We start from the raw sequence: 17154 nt of genomic DNA, 5'->3' as shown, positions 1-17154 counted from the left end.
ATGTTTACTGGGTGTAAGCGAGCCTCGAGAGTGTTCACCAGCGCCACCCTCGACCATAGCGGCGGACGTAGCACGTCCTGTAATACCGCGAGCGTGACGTAGAACGTCATCTAACGGCGAGGGCGGAAACTGTGCGAGAGCCCTCTCATGTTACCTATGGCATCAAGACTGCCAGAACCGAGACTCTCGTTAAGCTATTAGCAGACAAGTTAAATGAAATGAGGGGCACGTTTGACAAATTTATGAAGGGAGCCAACAGTCACCGAAACCAAGGTGCATAGGAGAACGTTAATTTTTTTATGTGTTATGCTTATCAGTGTGATAATAATACTTAGATTAAAAAATCGCTTAAAGAAAATTAATTATAAAGCAGCAGAAAAACAACCATGCCGCCGGTGGGATCCGAACCCACGACCTCCGAATATCGCGTCCGGTGCTCTACCAACTGAGCTACGGCGACGGCTGTCCAATCTGCTGCTCTCGTGGGTATTTATGTTTAATGGGTGTAATCGAGCCTTGGGAGTGTTCACCAGCGCCACCCTCGACCATAGCGGCGGACGTAGCACGTCCTGTAATACCACGAGCGTGACGTAGAACGTCATCTAACGGCGAGGGCGGAAACTCTGCGAGAGCCCTCTTATGTTACCTATGGCATCAAGACTGCCAGAACCGAGACCCTCGTTAAGCTATTAGCAGACAAGTTAAATGAAATGAGGGGCCCGTTTGACAAATTTATGAAGGGAGCCAACAGTCACCGAAACCAAGGTGCATAGGGGAACGTTAATTTTTTTATGTGTTATGCTTATCAGTGGGATAATAAGACTTAGATTAATAAATCGCTTAAAGAAAATTACTTATAAAGCAGCAGAAAAAACAACCATGCCGCCGGTGGGATCCGAACCCACGACCTCCTAATATCGCGTCCGGTGCTCTTACCAACTGAGCTACGGCGACGGCTGTCCAATCTGCTGTTCTCGTGGGTATTTATGTTTAGGTGGTGTAAGCGAGCCTTGGGAGTGTTCACCAGCGCCACCCTCGACCATAGCGGCGGACGTAGCACGTCCTGTAATGCCACGAGCGTGACGTAGAACGTCATCTAAAGGCGAGGGTGGAAACTGTGCGAGAGCCCTCTTATGCTACCTATGGCATCAAGACTGCCAGAACCGAGACCCTCATTTAGCTATTAGCAGACAAGTTAAATGAATTCAGGGGCCCGTTTGACAAATTTCTGAAGGGAACCAACAGTCACCGAAACCAAGGTGTATAGGGGAACGTTAATTTTTTTTGTGTTATGCTTATCAGCGGGATAATAATACTTAGATTAATAAATCGCTTAAAGAAAATTACTTATAAAGCAGCAGAAAAACAACCATGCCGCCGGTGGGATCCGAACCCACGACCTCTGAATATCGCGTCCGGTGCTCTTACCAACTGAGCTACGGCGACGGCTGTCCAATCTGCTGCTCTCGTGGGTATTTATGTTTAATGGGTGTAAGCGAGCCATGGGAGTGTTCACCAGCGCCACCCTCGACCATAGCGGCGGACGTAGCACGTCCTGTAATACCACGAGCGTGACGTAGAACGTCATCTAACGGCGAGGGTGGAAACTGTGCGAGAGCCCTCTTATGCTACATATGGCATCAAGACTGCCAGAACCGAGACCCTCGTTTAGCTATTAGCAGACAAGTTAAATGAAATGAGGGGCCCGTTTGACAAATTTATGAAGGGAGCCAACAGTCACCGAAACCAAGGTGCATAGGGGAACGTTAATTTTTTTTATGTGTTATGCTTATCAGTGGGATAATAATACTTAGATTAATAAATCGCTTAACGAAAATTACTTATAAAGCAGCAGAAAAAACAACCATGCCGCCGGTGGGATCCGAACCCACGACCTCCGAATATCGCGTCCGGTGCTCTTACCAACTGATCTACGGCGACGGCTGTCCAATCTGCTGCTCTCGTGGGTATTTATGTTTAATGGGTGTAAAAGAGCCTTGGGAGTGTTCACCAGCGCCACCCTCGACCATAGCGGCGGACGTAGCACGTCCTGTAATACCGCGAGCGTGACGTAGAACGTCATCTAACGGCGAGGGCGGAAACTGTGCGAGAGCCCTCTCATGCTACCTATGGAATCAAGACTGCCAGAACCGAGACCCTCGTTAACCTATTAGCAGACAAGTTAAATGTATTGAGGGGCCCGTTTGACAAATTTATGAAGGGAGCCAACAGTCACCGAAACCAAGGTGCATAGGGGAACGTTAATTTTTTTTTGTGTTATGCTTATCAGTGGGATAATAATACTTAGATTAATAGATCGCTTAAAGAAAATTACTTATAAAGCAGCAGAAGAAACAACCATGCCGCCGGTGGGATCCGAACCCACGACCTCCGAATATCGCGTCCAGTGTTCTTACCAACTGAGCTACGGCGACGGCTGTCCAATCTGCTGCTCTCGTGGGTATTTATGTTTACTGGGTGTAAGCGAGCCTTGAGAGTGTTCACCGGCGCCACCCTCGACCATAGCGGCGGACGTAGCACGTCCTTTAATACCGCGAGCGTGACGTAGAACGTCATCTAACCGCGAGGGCGGAAACTGTGCGAGAGCCTTCTTATGCTGCCTATGGCATCAAGACTGCCAGTATCGAGACCCCCGTTAAGCTATTAGCAGACAAGTTAAATGAAATGAGGGGCCCGTGTGACAAATTTATGAAGGGAGCCAACAGTCACCGAAACAAAGGTGCATAGGGGAACGTTACTTTTTTATGTGTTATGCTTATCAGTGGGATAATGATGCTTAGATTAATAAGTCACTTAAAGAATATTACTTATAAAGCAGCAGAAAAAAACAATCCCCCCGGTAGGACCCGAACCCACGACCTCCTAATATCGCGTCCGGTGCTCTTACCAACTGAGCTACGGCGACGGCTGTCCAATCTGCTGTTCTCGTGGGTATTTATGTTTAGGTGGTGTAAGCGAGCCTTGGGAGTGTTCACCAGCGCCACCCTCGACCATAGCGGCGGACGTAGCACGTCCTGTAATACCACGAGCGTGACGTAGAACGTAATCTACCGGCGAGGGCGGAAACTGTGCGAGAGCCCTCTTATGCTACCTATGGCATCAAGACTGCAGAACCGAGACCCTCGTTAGGCTATTAGCAGGCAAGTTAAATGAAATGAGGGGCCCGTTTCAAAAATTTATGAAGGGAGCCAACAGTCACCGAAACCAAAGTGCATAGGGGAACGTTAATTTTTTTTTATGTGTTATGCTTATCAGTGGGATAATAATACTTAGATTAATAAATCGCTTAAAGAAAATTACTTATAAAGCAGCAGAAAAACAACCATGCCGCCGGTGGGATCCTAACCCACGACCTCCGAATATCGCGTCCGGTGCTCTTATTAACTGAGCTACGGCGACGGCTGTCCAATCTGCTGCTCTCGTGGGTATTTATGTTTACTGGGTGTAAGCGAGCCTCGAGAGTGTTCACCAGCGCCACCCTCGACCATAGCGGCGGACGTAGCACATCCTGTTATACCGCGAGCGTGACGTAGAACGTCATCTAACGGCGAGGGCGGAAACTGTGCGAGAGCCCTCTCATGTTACCTATGGCATCAAGACTGCCAGAACCGAGACTCTCGTTAAGCTATTAGCAGACAAGTTAAATGAAATGAGGGGCCCGTTTGACAAATTTATGAAGGGAGCCAACAGTCACCGAAACCAAGGTGCATAGGAGAACGTTAATTTTTTTATGTGTTATGCTTATCAGTGTGATAATAATACTTAGATTAATAAATCGCTTAAAGAAAATTAATTATAAAGCAGCAGAAAAACAACCATGCCGCCGGTGGGATCCGAACCCACGACTTCCGAATATCGCGTCCGGTGCTCTTACCAACTGAGCTACGGCGACGGCTGTCCAATCTGCTGCTCTCGTGGGTATTTATGTTTAATGGGTGTAATCGAGCATTGGGAGTGTTCACCAGCGCCACCCTCGACCATAGCGGCGGACGTAGCACGTCCTGTAATACCACGAGCGTGACGTAGAACGTCATCTAACGGCGAGGGCGGAAACTCTGCGAGAGCCCTCTTATGTTACCTATGGCATCAAGACTGCCAGAACCGAGACCCTCGTTAAGCTATTAGCAGACAAGTTAAATGAAATGAGGGGCTCGTTTGACAAATTTATGAAGGGAGCCAACAGTCACCGAAACCAAGGTGCATAGGGGAACGTTAATTTTTTTATGTGTTATGCTTATCAGTGGGATAATAAGACTTAGATTAATAAATCGCTTAAAGAAAATTACTTATAAAGCAGCAGAAAAAACAACCATGCCGCCGGTGGGATCCGAACCCACGACCTCCTAATATCGCGTCCGGTGCTCTTACCAACTGAGCTACGGCGACGGCTGTCCAATCTGCTGTTCTCGTGGGTATTTATGTTTAGGTGGTGTAAGCGAGCCTTGGGAGTGTTCACCAGCGCCACCCTCGACCATAGCGGCGGACGTAGCACGTCCTGTAATACCACGAGCGTGACGTAGAACGTAATCTAACGGCGAGGGCGGAAACTGTGCGAGAGCCCTCTTATGCTACCTATGGCATCAAGACTGCAGAACCGAGACCCTCGTTAAGCTATTAGCAGGCAAGTTAAATGAAATGGGGGGCCCGTTTCAAAAATTTATGAAGGGAGCCAACAGTCCCGAAACCAAAGTGCATAGGGGAACGTTAATTTTTTTTATGTCTTATGCTTATCAGTGGGATAATAATACTTAGATTAATAAATCGCTTAAAGAAAATTACTTATAAAGCAGCAGAAAAACAACCATGCCGCCGGTGGGATCCTAACCCACGACCTCCGAATATCGCGTCCGGTGCTCTTATTAACTGAGCTACGGCGACGGCTGTCCAATCTGCTGCTCTCGTGGGTATTTATGTTTACTGGGTGTAAGCGAGCCTCGAGAGTGTTCACCAGCGCCACCCTCGACCATAGCGGCGGACGTAGCACGTCCTGTAATACCGCGAGCGTGACGTAGAACGTCATCTAACGGCGAGGGCGGAAACTGTGCGAGAGCCCTCTCATGTTACCTATGGCATCAAGACTGCCAGAACCAAGACTCTCGTTAAGCTATTAGCAGACAAGTTAAATGAAATGAGGGGCCCGTTTGACAAATTTATGAAGGGAGCCAGCAGTCACCGAAACCAAGGTGCATAGGGGAACGTTAATTTTTTTATGTGTTATGCTTATCAGTGTGATAATAATACTTAGATTAATAAATCGCTTAAAGAAAATTACTTATAAAGCAGCAGAAAAACAACCATGCCGCCGGTGGGATCCGAACCCACGACCTCCGAATATCGCGTCCGGTGCTCTTACCAACTGAGCTACGGCGACGGCTGTCCAATCTGCTGCTCTCGTGGGTATTTATGTTTAATGGGTGTAATCGAGCCTTGGGAGTGTTCACCAGCGCCACCCTCGACCATAGCGGCGGACGTAGCACGTCCTGTAATACCACGAGCGTGACGTAGAACGTCATCTAACGGCGAGGGTGGAAACTGTGCGAGAGCCCTCTTATTCTACATATGGCATCAAGACTGCCAGAACCGAGACCCTCGTTTAGCTATTAGCAGACAAGTAAATGAAATGAGGGGCCCGTTTGACAAATTTATGAAGGGAGCCAACAGTCACCGAAACCAAGGTGCATAGGGGAACGTTAATTTTTTTTATGTGTTATGCTTATCAGTGGGATAATAATACTTAGATTAATAAATCGCTTAACGAAAATTACTTATAAAGCAGCAGAAAAAACAACCATGCCGCCGGTGGGATCCGAACCCACGACCTCCGAATATCGCGTCCGGTGCTCTTACCAACTGATCTACGGCGACGGCTGTCCAATCTGCTGCTCTCGTGGGTATTTATGTTTAATGGGTGTAAAAGAGCCTTGGGAGTGTTCACCAGCGCCACCCTCGACCATAGCGGCGGACGTAGCACGTCCTGTAATACCGCGAGCGTGACGTAGAACGTCATCTAACGGCGAGGGCGGAAACTGTGCGAGAGCCCTCTTATGCTACCTATGGAATCAAGACTGCCAGAACCGAGACCCTCGTTAACCTATTAGCAGACAAGTTAAATGTATTGAGGGGCCCGTTTGACAAATTTATGAAGGGAGCCAACAGTCACCGAAACCAAGGTGCATAGGGGAACGTTAATTTTTTTTGTGTTATGCTTATCAGTGGGATAATAATACTTAGATTAATAAATCGCTTAAAGAAAATTACTTATAAAGCAGCAGAAGAAACAACCATGCCGCCGGTGGGATCCGAACCCACGACCTCCGAATATCGCGTCCGGTGCTCTTACCAACTGAGCTACGGCGACGGCTGTCCAATCTGCTGCTCTCGTGGGTATTTATGTTTACTGGGTGTAAGCGAGCCTCGAGAGTGTTCACCAGCGCCACCCTCGACCATAGCGGCGGACGTAGCACGTCCTGTAATACCGCGAGCGTGACGTAGAACGTCATCTAACGGCGAGGGCGGAAACTGTGCGAGAGCCCTCTTATGTTACCTATGGCATCAAGACTGCCAGAACCGAGACCCTCGTTAAGCTATTAGCAGACAAGTTAAATGAAATGAGGGGCCCGTTTGACAAATTTATGAAGGGAGCCAACAGTCACCGAAACCAAGGTGCATAGGGGAACGTTAATTTTTTTTATGTGTTATGCTTATCAGTGGGATAATAATACTTAGATTAATAAATCGCTTAAAGAAAATTACTTATAAAGCAGCAGAAAAACAACCATGCCGCCGGTGGGATCCTAACCCACGACCTCCGAATATCGCGTCCGGTGCTCTTACCAACTGAGCTACGGTGACGGCTGTCGAATCTGCTCCTCTCGTGGGTATTTATGTTTACTGGGTGTAAGCGAGCCTCGAGAGTGTTCACCATCGCCACCCTCGACCATGGCGGCGGACGTAGCACGTCCTGTAATACCGCGAGCGTGACGTAGAACGTCATATAACGGCGAGGGCGGAAACTGTGCGAGAGCCTTCTTATGCTGCCTATGACATCGACTGCCAGAACCGAGACCCTCTTTAAGCTATTAGCAGACAAGTTAAATGAAATGAGGGGCCCGTTTGACAAATGTATGAAGGGAGCCAACAGTCACCGAAACCAAGGTGCATAGGGGAACGTTAATTTTTTTTATGTGTTATGCTTATCAATGGGATAATAATACTTAGATTAATAAATCGCATAAAGAAAATTACTTATAAAGCAGCAGAAAAAACAACCATGCCGCCGGCGGGATCCGAACCCACGACCTCCGAATATCGCGTCCGGTGCTGTTACCAACAGAGCTACGGGGACTGCTGTCCAATCTGATGCTCTCCTGGGTATTTATGTTTACTGGGTGTAAGCGAGCCTTAGAGTGTTCACCAGCGCCACCCTCGAAGTAGCGGCGGACGTAGCACGTCCTGTAATACCGCGAGCGTGCCGTAGAACGTCATCTAACGGCGAGAGCGGAAACTGTGCGAGAGCCCTCTTATGCTACCTATGGCATCAAGACTGCCAGAACCGAGACCCTCGTTAAGCTATTAGCAGACAAGTTAAATGAATTGAGGGGCCCGTTTGACAAATTTATGAAGGGAGCCAACAGTCACCGAAACCAAGGTGCACAGGGGAACGTTGATTTTTTTGTGTTATGCTTATCAGTGGGATAGTAATACTTAGATTATTAAATCGCTTAAACAAAATTACTTATAAAGCAGCAGAAAAACAACCATGCCGCCGGTGGGATCCGAACCCGCGACCTCCGAATAACGCGTCCGGTGCTCTTACCAACTGAGCTACGGCGACGGCTGTCCAATCTGCTGCTCTCGTGGGTATTTATGTTTACTGGGTGTAAGCGAGCCTTGAGAGTGTTCACCAGCGCCACCCTCGACCATAGCGGCGGACGTAGCACGTCCTGTAATACCGCGAGCGTGACGTAGAACGTCATCTAACGGCGAGGGCGGAAACTGTGCGAGAGCCCTCTTATGCTACCTATGGCATTAAAACTGCCAGAATCGCGACCCTCGTTAAGCTATTAGCAGACAAGTTAAATGAATTCAGGGGCCCGTTTGACAAATTTATGAAGGGAGCCAACAGTCACCGAAACCAGGGTGCATAGGGGAACGTTAATTTTTTTTATGTGTTATGCTTAACAGTGGGATAATAATACTTAGATTAATAAATCGCCTAAAGAAAATTATAAAGTAGCAGAAAAAACCACCATGCCGCCGGTGGGATCCGAACCCACGACCTCCGAATATCGCGTCCTGTGCTCTTACCAACTGAGCTACGGCGACGGCTGTCCAATCTGCTGCTCTCGTGGGTATTTATGTTTACTGGGTGTAAGCGAGCCTTGAGAGTGTTCACCAGCGCCACCCTCGACCATAGCGGCGGACGTAGCACGTCCTGTAATACCGCGAGCGTGATGTAGAACGTCATCTAACGGCGAGGGCGGAAACTGTGCGACAGCCCTCTTATGCTACCTATGGCATCAAGACTGCCAGAACCGAGACCCTCGTTAAGCTATTTGCAGACAAGTTAAATGAAATGAGGGGCCCGTTTGAGAAATTTATGAAGGGAGCCAACAGTCACCGAAACCAAGGTGCATAGAGGAACGTTAATTTTTTTATGTGTTATGCTTATCAGTGGGATAATAATACTTAGATTAATAAATCGCTTAAAGAAAATTACTTATAAAGCAGCAGAAAACCAACCATGCCGCCGGTGGGATCCGAACCCACGACCTCCGAATATCGCGTCCGGTGCTCTTACCAACTGAGCTACGGCGACGGCTGTCCAATCTGCTGCTCTCGTGGGTATTTATGTTTACTGGGTGTAAGCAAGCCTTAAGAGTGTTCACCAGCGCCACCCTCGACCATACCGGCGGACGTAGCACGTCCTGTAATACCGCGAGCGTGACGTAGAACGTCATCTAAAGGCGAGGGCGGAAACTGTGCGAGAGCCCTCTTATGCTACCTATGGCATCAAGACTGCCAGAACCGAGACCCTCGTTAAGCTATTAGCAGACAAATTAAATAAAATGAGGGGCCCGTTTGACAAATTTATGAAGGGAGCCAACAGTCACCGAAACCAAGGTGCATAGGGGAGCCTTAATTTTTTTTATGTGTTATGCTTATCAGTGGGATAATAATACTTAGATTAATAAATCGCTTAAAGAAAATTACTTATAAAGCAGCAGAAAAAACCATGCCGCCGGTGGGATCCGAACACACGACCTCCGAATATCGCGTCCGGTGCTCTTACCAACTGAGCTACGGCGACGGCTGTCCAATCTGCTGCTCTCGTGGGTATTTATGTTTACTGGGTGATAGCGAGCCTTGAGAGTGTTCACAAGCACCACCCTCGACCATAGCGGCGGACGTAGCACGTCCTGTAACACCGCGAGCGTGACGTAGAACGTCATCTAACGGCGAGGGCGGAAACTGTGCGAGAGCCCACTTATGCTACCTATGGCATCAAGACTGCCAGAACCGAGACACTCGTTACGCTATTAGCAGACAAGTTAAATGAAATGAGGGGCCCGTTTGACAAATTTATGAAGGGAGCCAACAGTCACCGAAACCAAGGTGCATAGAGGAACGCTATTTTTTTGTGTTATACTTATCAGTGGGATAATAATACTTAGATTATTAAATCGTTTAAAGAAAATTACTTATAAAGCAGCAGAAAAACAACCATGCCGCCGGTGGGATCCGAACCCACGACCTCCGAATATCGCGTCCGGTGCTCTTACCAACTGAGCTACGGCGACAGCTGTCCGATCTGCTGCTCTCGTGGGTATTTATGTTTACTGGGTGTAAGCGAGCCTTGAGAGTGTTCACCAACGCCACCCTCGACCATAGCGGCGGACGTAGCACGTCCTGTAATACCGCGAACGTGACGTAGAACGTCATCTAACGGCGAGGGCGGAAACTGTGCGAGAGCCCTCTTATGCTACCTATGGCATCAAGGCTGCCAGAACCGAGACCCTCGTTAAGCTATTAGCAGACAAGTTAAATGAAATGAGGGGCCCGTTTGACAAATTTATTAAGGTAGCCAACAGTCAAAGAAACCAAGGTGCATAGGGGAACGTTAATTTTCTTTATGTGTTATGCTCATCAGTGGGATAATAATACTTAGATTAATAAATCGCTGAAAGAAAATTACTTATAAAGCAGCAGAAAAACAACCATGCCGCCGGTGGGATCCGAACCCACGACCTCCGAATATCGCTTCCGGTTCTCTTACCAACTGAGCTACGGCGACGGCTGTCCAATCTGCTGCTCTCGTGGGTATTTATGTTTACTGGGTGTAAATGAGCCTTGAGAGTGTTCACCAGCGCCACCCTCGACCATACCGGCGGACGTAGCACGTCCAGTAATACCGCGAGCGTGACGTAGAACGTCATCTAAAGGCGAGGGCGGAAACTGTGCGAGAGCCCTCTTATGCTACCTATGGCATCAAGACTGCCAGAACCGAGACCCTCGTTAAGCTATTAGCAGACAAGTTAAATAAAATGAGGGGCCCGTTTGACAAATTTATGAAGGGAGCCAACAGTCACCGAAACCAAGGTGCATAGGGGAGCCTTAATTTTTTTTTTATATGTTATGCTTATCAGTTGAATAATAATACTTAGATTAATAAATCACTTAAAGAAAATTACTTATAAAGCAGCAGAAAAAACCATGCCGCCGGTGGGATCCGAACACACGACCTCCGAATATCGCGTCCGGTGCTCTTACCAACTGAGCTACGGCGACGGCTGTCCAATCTGCTGCTCTCGTGGCTATTTATGTTTACTGGGGGTAAGCGAGCCTTGAGAGTGTTCACCAGCGCCACCCTCGACCATAGCGGCGGACGTAGCACGTCCTGTAATACCGCGAACGTGACGTATAACGTCATCTAACGGCGAGGGCGGAAACTGTGCGAGAGCCCTCCTATGCTACCTATGGCATCAAGACTGCCTGAACCGAGACCCTCGTTAAGCTATTAGCAGACAAGTTAAATGAAATGAGGGGCCCGTTTGACAAATTTATGAAGGGAGCCAACAGTCACCGAAAGCAAGGTGCATTGGGGAACGTTGATTTTTTTTATGTGTTATGCTTAAAAGTGGGATAATAATACTTAGATTAATAAATCGCTTAAAGAAAATTTTAAAGTAGCAAAAAAAACCACCATGCCGCCGGTGGGATCCGAACACACGACCTCCGAATATCGCGTCCGGTGCTCTTACCAACTGAGCTACGGCGACGGCTGTCCAATCTGCTGCTCTCGTGGGTATTTATGTTTACTGGGTGTAAGCGAGCCTTGAGAGTGTTCACCAGCGGCACCCTCGACCATAGCGGCGGACGTAGCACGTCCTGTAATACCGCGAGCGTGATGTAGAACGTCATCTAACGGCGAGGGCGGAAACTGTGCGAGAGCCCACTTATGCTACCTATGGCATCAAGACTGCCAGAACCGAGACACTCGTTAAGCTATTAGCAGACAAGTTAAATGAAATGAGGGGCCCGTTTGACAAATTTATGAAGGGAGCCAACAGTCACCGAAACCAAGGTGCATAGAGGAACGCTATTTTTTGTGTTATACTTATCAGTGGGATAATAATACTTAGATTAATAAATCGTTTAGAGAAAATTACTTATAAAGCAGCAGAAAAACAACCATGCCGCCGGTGGGATCCGAACCCACGACCTCCGAATATCGCGTCCGGTGCTCTTACCAACTGAGCTACGGCGACAGCTGTCCGATCTGCTGCTCTCGTGGGTATTTATGTTTACTGGGTGTAAGCGAGCCTTGAGAGTGTTCACCAGCGCCACCCTCGACCATAGCGGCGGACGTAGCACGTCCTGTAATACCGCGAACGTGACGTAGAACGTCATCTAACGGCGAGGGCGGAAACTGTGCGAGAGCCCTCTTATGCTACCTATGGCATCAAGGCTGCCAGAACCGAGACCCTCGTTAAGCTATTAGCAGACAAGTTAAATGAAATGAGGGGCCCGTTTGACAAATTTATTAAGGTAGCCAACAGTCAAAGAAACCAAGGTGCATAGGGGAACGTTAATTTTCTTTATGTGTTATGCTCATCAGTGGGATAATAATACTTAGATTAATAAATCGCTGAAAGAAAATGACTTATAAAGCAGCAGAAAAACAACCATGCCGCCGGTGGGATCCGAACCCACGACCTCCGAATATCGCTTCCGGTTCTCTTACCAACTGAGCTACGGCGACGGCTGTCCAATCTGCTGCTCTCGTGGGTATTTATGTTTACTGGGTGTAAATGAGCCTTGAGAGTGTTCACCAGCGCCACCCTCGACCATACCGGCGGACGTAGCACGTCCAGTAATACCGCGAGCGTGACGTAGAACGTCATCTAAAGGCGAGGGCGGAAACTGTGCGAGAGCCCTCTTATGCTACCTATGGCATCAAGACTGCCAGAACCGAGACCCTCGTTAAGCTATTAGCAGACAAGTTAAATAAAATGAGGGGCCCGTTTAACAAATTTATGAAGGGAGCCAACAGTCACCGAAACCAAGGTGCATAGGGGAGCCTTAATTTTTTTTATATGTTATGCTTATCAGTTGAATAATAATACTTAGATTAATAAATCACTTAAAGAAAATTACTTATAAAGCAGCAGAAAAAACCATGCCGCCGGTGGGATCCGAACACACGACCTCCGAATATCACGTCCGGTGCTCTTACCAACTGAGCTACGGCGACGGCTGTCCAATCTGCTGCTCTCGTGGCTATTTATGTTTACTGGGGGTAAGCGAGCTTTGAGAGTGTTCACCAGCGCCACCCTCGACCATAGCGGCGGACGTAGCACGTCCTGTAATACCGCGAACGTGACGTATAACGTCATCTAACGGCGAGGGCGGAAACTGTGCGAGAGCCCTCCTATGCTACCTATGGCATCAAGACTGCCTGAACCGAGACCCTCGTTAAGCTATTAGCAGACAAGTTAAATGAAATGAGGGGCCCGTTTGACAAATTTATGAAGGGAGCCAACAGTCACCGAAAGCAAGGTGCATTGGGGAACGTTGATTTTTTTTATGTGTTATGCTTAAAAGTGGGATAATAATACTTAGATTAATAAATCGCTTAAAGAAAATTATAAAGTAGCAGAAAAAACCACCATGCCGCCGGTGGGATCCGAACACACGACCTCCGAATATCGCGTCCGGTGCTCTTACCAACTGAGCTACGGCGACGGCTGTCCAATCTGCTGCTCTCGTGGGTATTTATGTTTACTGGGTGTAAGCGAGCCTTGAGAGTGTTCACCAGCGGCACCCTCGACCATAGCGGCGGACGTAGCACGTCCTGTAATACCGCGAGCGTGATGTAGAACGTCATCTAACGGCGAGGGCGGAAACTGTGCGAGAGCCCACTTATGCTACCTATGGCATCAAGACTGCCAGAACCGAGACACTCGTTAAGCTATTAGCAGACAAGTTAAATGAAATGAGGGGCCCGTTTGACAAATTTATGAAGGGAGCCAACAGTCACCGAAACCAAGGTGCATAGAGGAACGCTATTTTTTTTGTGTTATACTTATCAGTGGGATAATAATACTTAGATTAATAAATCGTTTAGAGAAAATTACTTATAAAGCAGCAGAAAAACAACCATGTCGCCGGTGGGATCCGAACCCACGACCTCCGAATATCGCGTCCGGTGCTCTTACCAACTGAGCTACGGCGACAGCTGTCCGATCTGCTGCTCTCGTGGGTATTTATGTTTACTGGGTGTAAGCGAGCCTTGAGAGTGTTCACCAGCGCCACCCTCGACCATAGCGGCGGACGTAGCACGTCCTGTAATACCGCGAACGTGACGTAGAACGTCATCTAACGGCGAGGGCGGAAACTGTGCGAGAGCCCTCTTATGCTACCTATGGCATCAAGGCTGCCAGAACCGAGACCCTCGTTAAGCTATTAGCAGACAAGTTAAATGAAATGAGGGGCCCGTTTGACAAATTTATTAAGGTAGCCAACAGTCAAAGAAACCAAGGTGCATAGGGGAACGTTAATTTTCTTTATGTGTTATGCTCATCAGTGGGATAATAATACTTAGATTAATAAATCGCTGAAAGAAAATTACTTATAAAGCAGCAGAAAAACAACCATGCCGCCGGTGGGATCCGAACCCACGACCTCCGAATATCGCGTCCGGTGCTCTTACCAACTGAGCTACGGCGACAGCTGTCCGATCTGCTGCTCTCGTGGGTATTTATGTTTACTGGGTGTAAGCGAGCCTTGAGAGTGTTCACCAGCGCCACCCTCGACCATAGCGGCGGACGTAGCACGTCCTGTAATACCGCGAACGTGACGTAGAACGTCATCTAACGGCGAGGGCGGAAACTGTGCGAGAGCCCTCTTATGCTACCTATGGCATCAAGGCTGCCAGAACCGAGACCCTCGTTAAGCTATTAGCAGACAAGTTAAATGAAATGAGGGGCCCGTTTGACAAATTTATTAAGGTAGCCAACAGTCAAAGAAACCAAGGTGCATAGGGGAACGTTAATTTTCTTTATGTGTTATGCTCATCAGTGGGATAATAATACTTAGATTAATAAATCGCTGAAAGAAAATTACTTATAAAGCAGCAGAAAAACAACCATGCCGCCGGTGGGATCCGAACCCACGACCTCCGAATATCGCTTCCGGTGCTCTTACCAACTGAGCTACGGCGACGGCTGTCCAATCTGCTGCTCTCGTGGGTATTTATGTTTACTGGGTGTAAATGAGCCTTGAGAGTGTTCACCAGCGCCACCCTCGACCATACCGGCGGACGTAGCACGTCCAGTAATACCGCGAGCGTGACGTAGAACGTCATCTAAAGGCGAGGGCGGAAACTGTGCGAGAGCCCTCTTATGCTACCTATGGCATCAAGACTGCCAGAACCGAGACCCTCGTTAAGCTATTAGCAGACAAGTTAAATGAAATGAGGGGCCCGTTTGACAAATGTATGAAGGGAGCCAACAGTCACCGAAACCAAGGTGCATAGGGGAACGTTAATTTTTTTTATGTGTTATACGCTATCAGTGGGATAATAATACTTAGATTAATAAGTCGCGCAAAGAAAATTACATTTAAAGCAGCAGAAAAAACAACAATGCCGCCGGTGGGATCCGAACCCACGACCTCCGAATAACGCGTCCGGTGCTCTTACCAACAGAGCTACAGCGACGTCTGGCCAATCTGCTGCTCTCGTGGGTATTTATGTTTACTGGGTGTAAGCGAGCCTTGAGAGTGTTCACCAGCGCCACCCTCGACCATAGCGGCGGACGTAGCACGTCCTGTAACACCGCGAGCGTGACGTAGAACGTCATCTAACAACGAGGGCGGAAACTGTGGTAGAGCCCTCTTAAGCTACCTATGGCATCAAGACTGCCAGAACCGAGACGCTCTTTAAGCTATTAGCAGACAAGTTAAATGAAATGAGGGGCCCGTTTGACAAATGTATGAAGGGAGCCAACAGTCACCGAAACCAAGGTGCATAGGGGAACGTTAATTTTTTTTATGTGTTATGCTTATCAGTGGGATAATAATACTTAGATTAATAAATCGCTTAAAGAAAATTACTTATAAAGCAGCAGAAAAAACAACCATGCCGCCGGCGGGATCCGAACCCACGACCTCCGAATATCGCGTCCGGTGCTGTTACCAACAGAGCTACGGCGACTGCTGTCCAATCTGATGCTCTCCTGGGTATTTATGTTTACTGGGTGTAAGCGAGCCTTAGAGTGTTCACCAGCGCCACCCTCGACCGTAGCGGCGGACGTAGCACGTCCTGTAATACCGCGAGCGTGCCGTAGAACGTCATCTAACGGCGAGAGCGGAAACTGTGCGAGAGCCCTCTTATGCTACCTATGGCATCAAGACTGCCAGAACCGAGACCCTCGTTAAGCTATTAGCAGACAAGTTAAATGAATTGAGGGGCCCGTTTGACAAATTTATGAAGGGAGCCAACAGTCACCGAAACCAAGGTGCACAGGGGAACGTTGATTTTTTTGTGTTATGCTTATCAGTGGGATAGTAATACTTAGATTATTAAATCGCTTAAACAAAATTACTTATAAAGCAGCAGAAAAACAACCATGCCGCCGGTGGGATCCGAACGCGCGACCTCCGAATAACGCGTCCGGTGCTCTTACCAACTGAGCTACGGCGACGGCTGTCCAATCTGCTGCTCTCGTGGGTATTTATGTTTACTGGGTGTAAGCGAGCCTTGAGAGTGTTCACCAGCGCCACCCTCGACCATAGCGGCGGACGTAGCACGTCCTGTAATACCGCGAGCGTGACGTAGAACGTCATCTAACGGCGAGGGCGGAAACTGTGCGAGAGCCCTCTTATGCTACCTATGGCATTAAAACTGCCAGAATCGCGACCCTCGTTAAGCTATTAGCAGACAAGTTAAATGAATTCAGGGGCCCGTTTGACAAATTTATGAAGGGAGCCAACAGTCACCGAAACCAGGGTGCATAGGGGAACGTTAATTTTTTTTATGTGTTATGCTTAACAGTGGGATAATAATACTTAGATTAATAAATCGCTTAAAGAAAATTATAAAGTAGCAGAAAAAACCACCATGCCGCCGGTGGGATCCGAACCCACGACCTCCGAATATCGCGTCCGGTGCTCTTACCAACTGAGCTACGGCGACGGCTGTCCAATCTGCTGCTCTCGTGGGTATTTATGTTTACTGGGTGTAAGCGAGCCTTGAGAGTGTTCACCAGCGCCACCCTCGACCATAGCGGCGGACGTAGCACGTCCTGTAATACCGCGAGCGTGATGTAGAACGTCATCTAACGGCGAGGGCGGAAACTGTGCGACAGCCCTCTTATGCTACCTATGGCATCAAGACTGCCAGAACCGAGACCCTCGTTAAGCTATTTGCAGACAAGTTAAATGAAATGAGGGGCCCGTTTGAGAAATTTATGAAGGGAGCCAACAGTCACCGAAACCAAGGTGCATAGAGGAACGTTAATGTTTTTATGTGTTATGCTTATCAGTGGGATAATAATAATTAGATTAATAAATCGCTTAAAGAAAATACTTATAAAGCAGCAGAAAACCAACCATGCCGCCGGTGGGATCCGA

General features: G+C 48.1%; 1 non-coding gene across 1 annotated transcript; it reads right to left on the bottom strand.

The window, feature by feature from the left end:
- Nucleotides 1-13683: 13683 nt before the first annotated feature.
- Nucleotides 13684-13757, bottom strand: TRNAS-CGA (transfer RNA serine (anticodon CGA)). Its single transcript has one exon. It is a non-coding gene; the product is annotated as a tRNA-Ser (tRNA).
- Nucleotides 13758-17154: the final 3397 nt, after the last annotated feature.

This window comes from Amblyomma americanum, chromosome 6, assembly GCF_052857255.1.
Source record: "Amblyomma americanum isolate KBUSLIRL-KWMA chromosome 6, ASM5285725v1, whole genome shotgun sequence".
Classification (NCBI taxonomy): Eukaryota; Metazoa; Arthropoda; class Arachnida; order Ixodida; family Ixodidae; genus Amblyomma; species Amblyomma americanum.
This window is presented reverse-complemented; position numbering and strand designations above follow the sequence as displayed.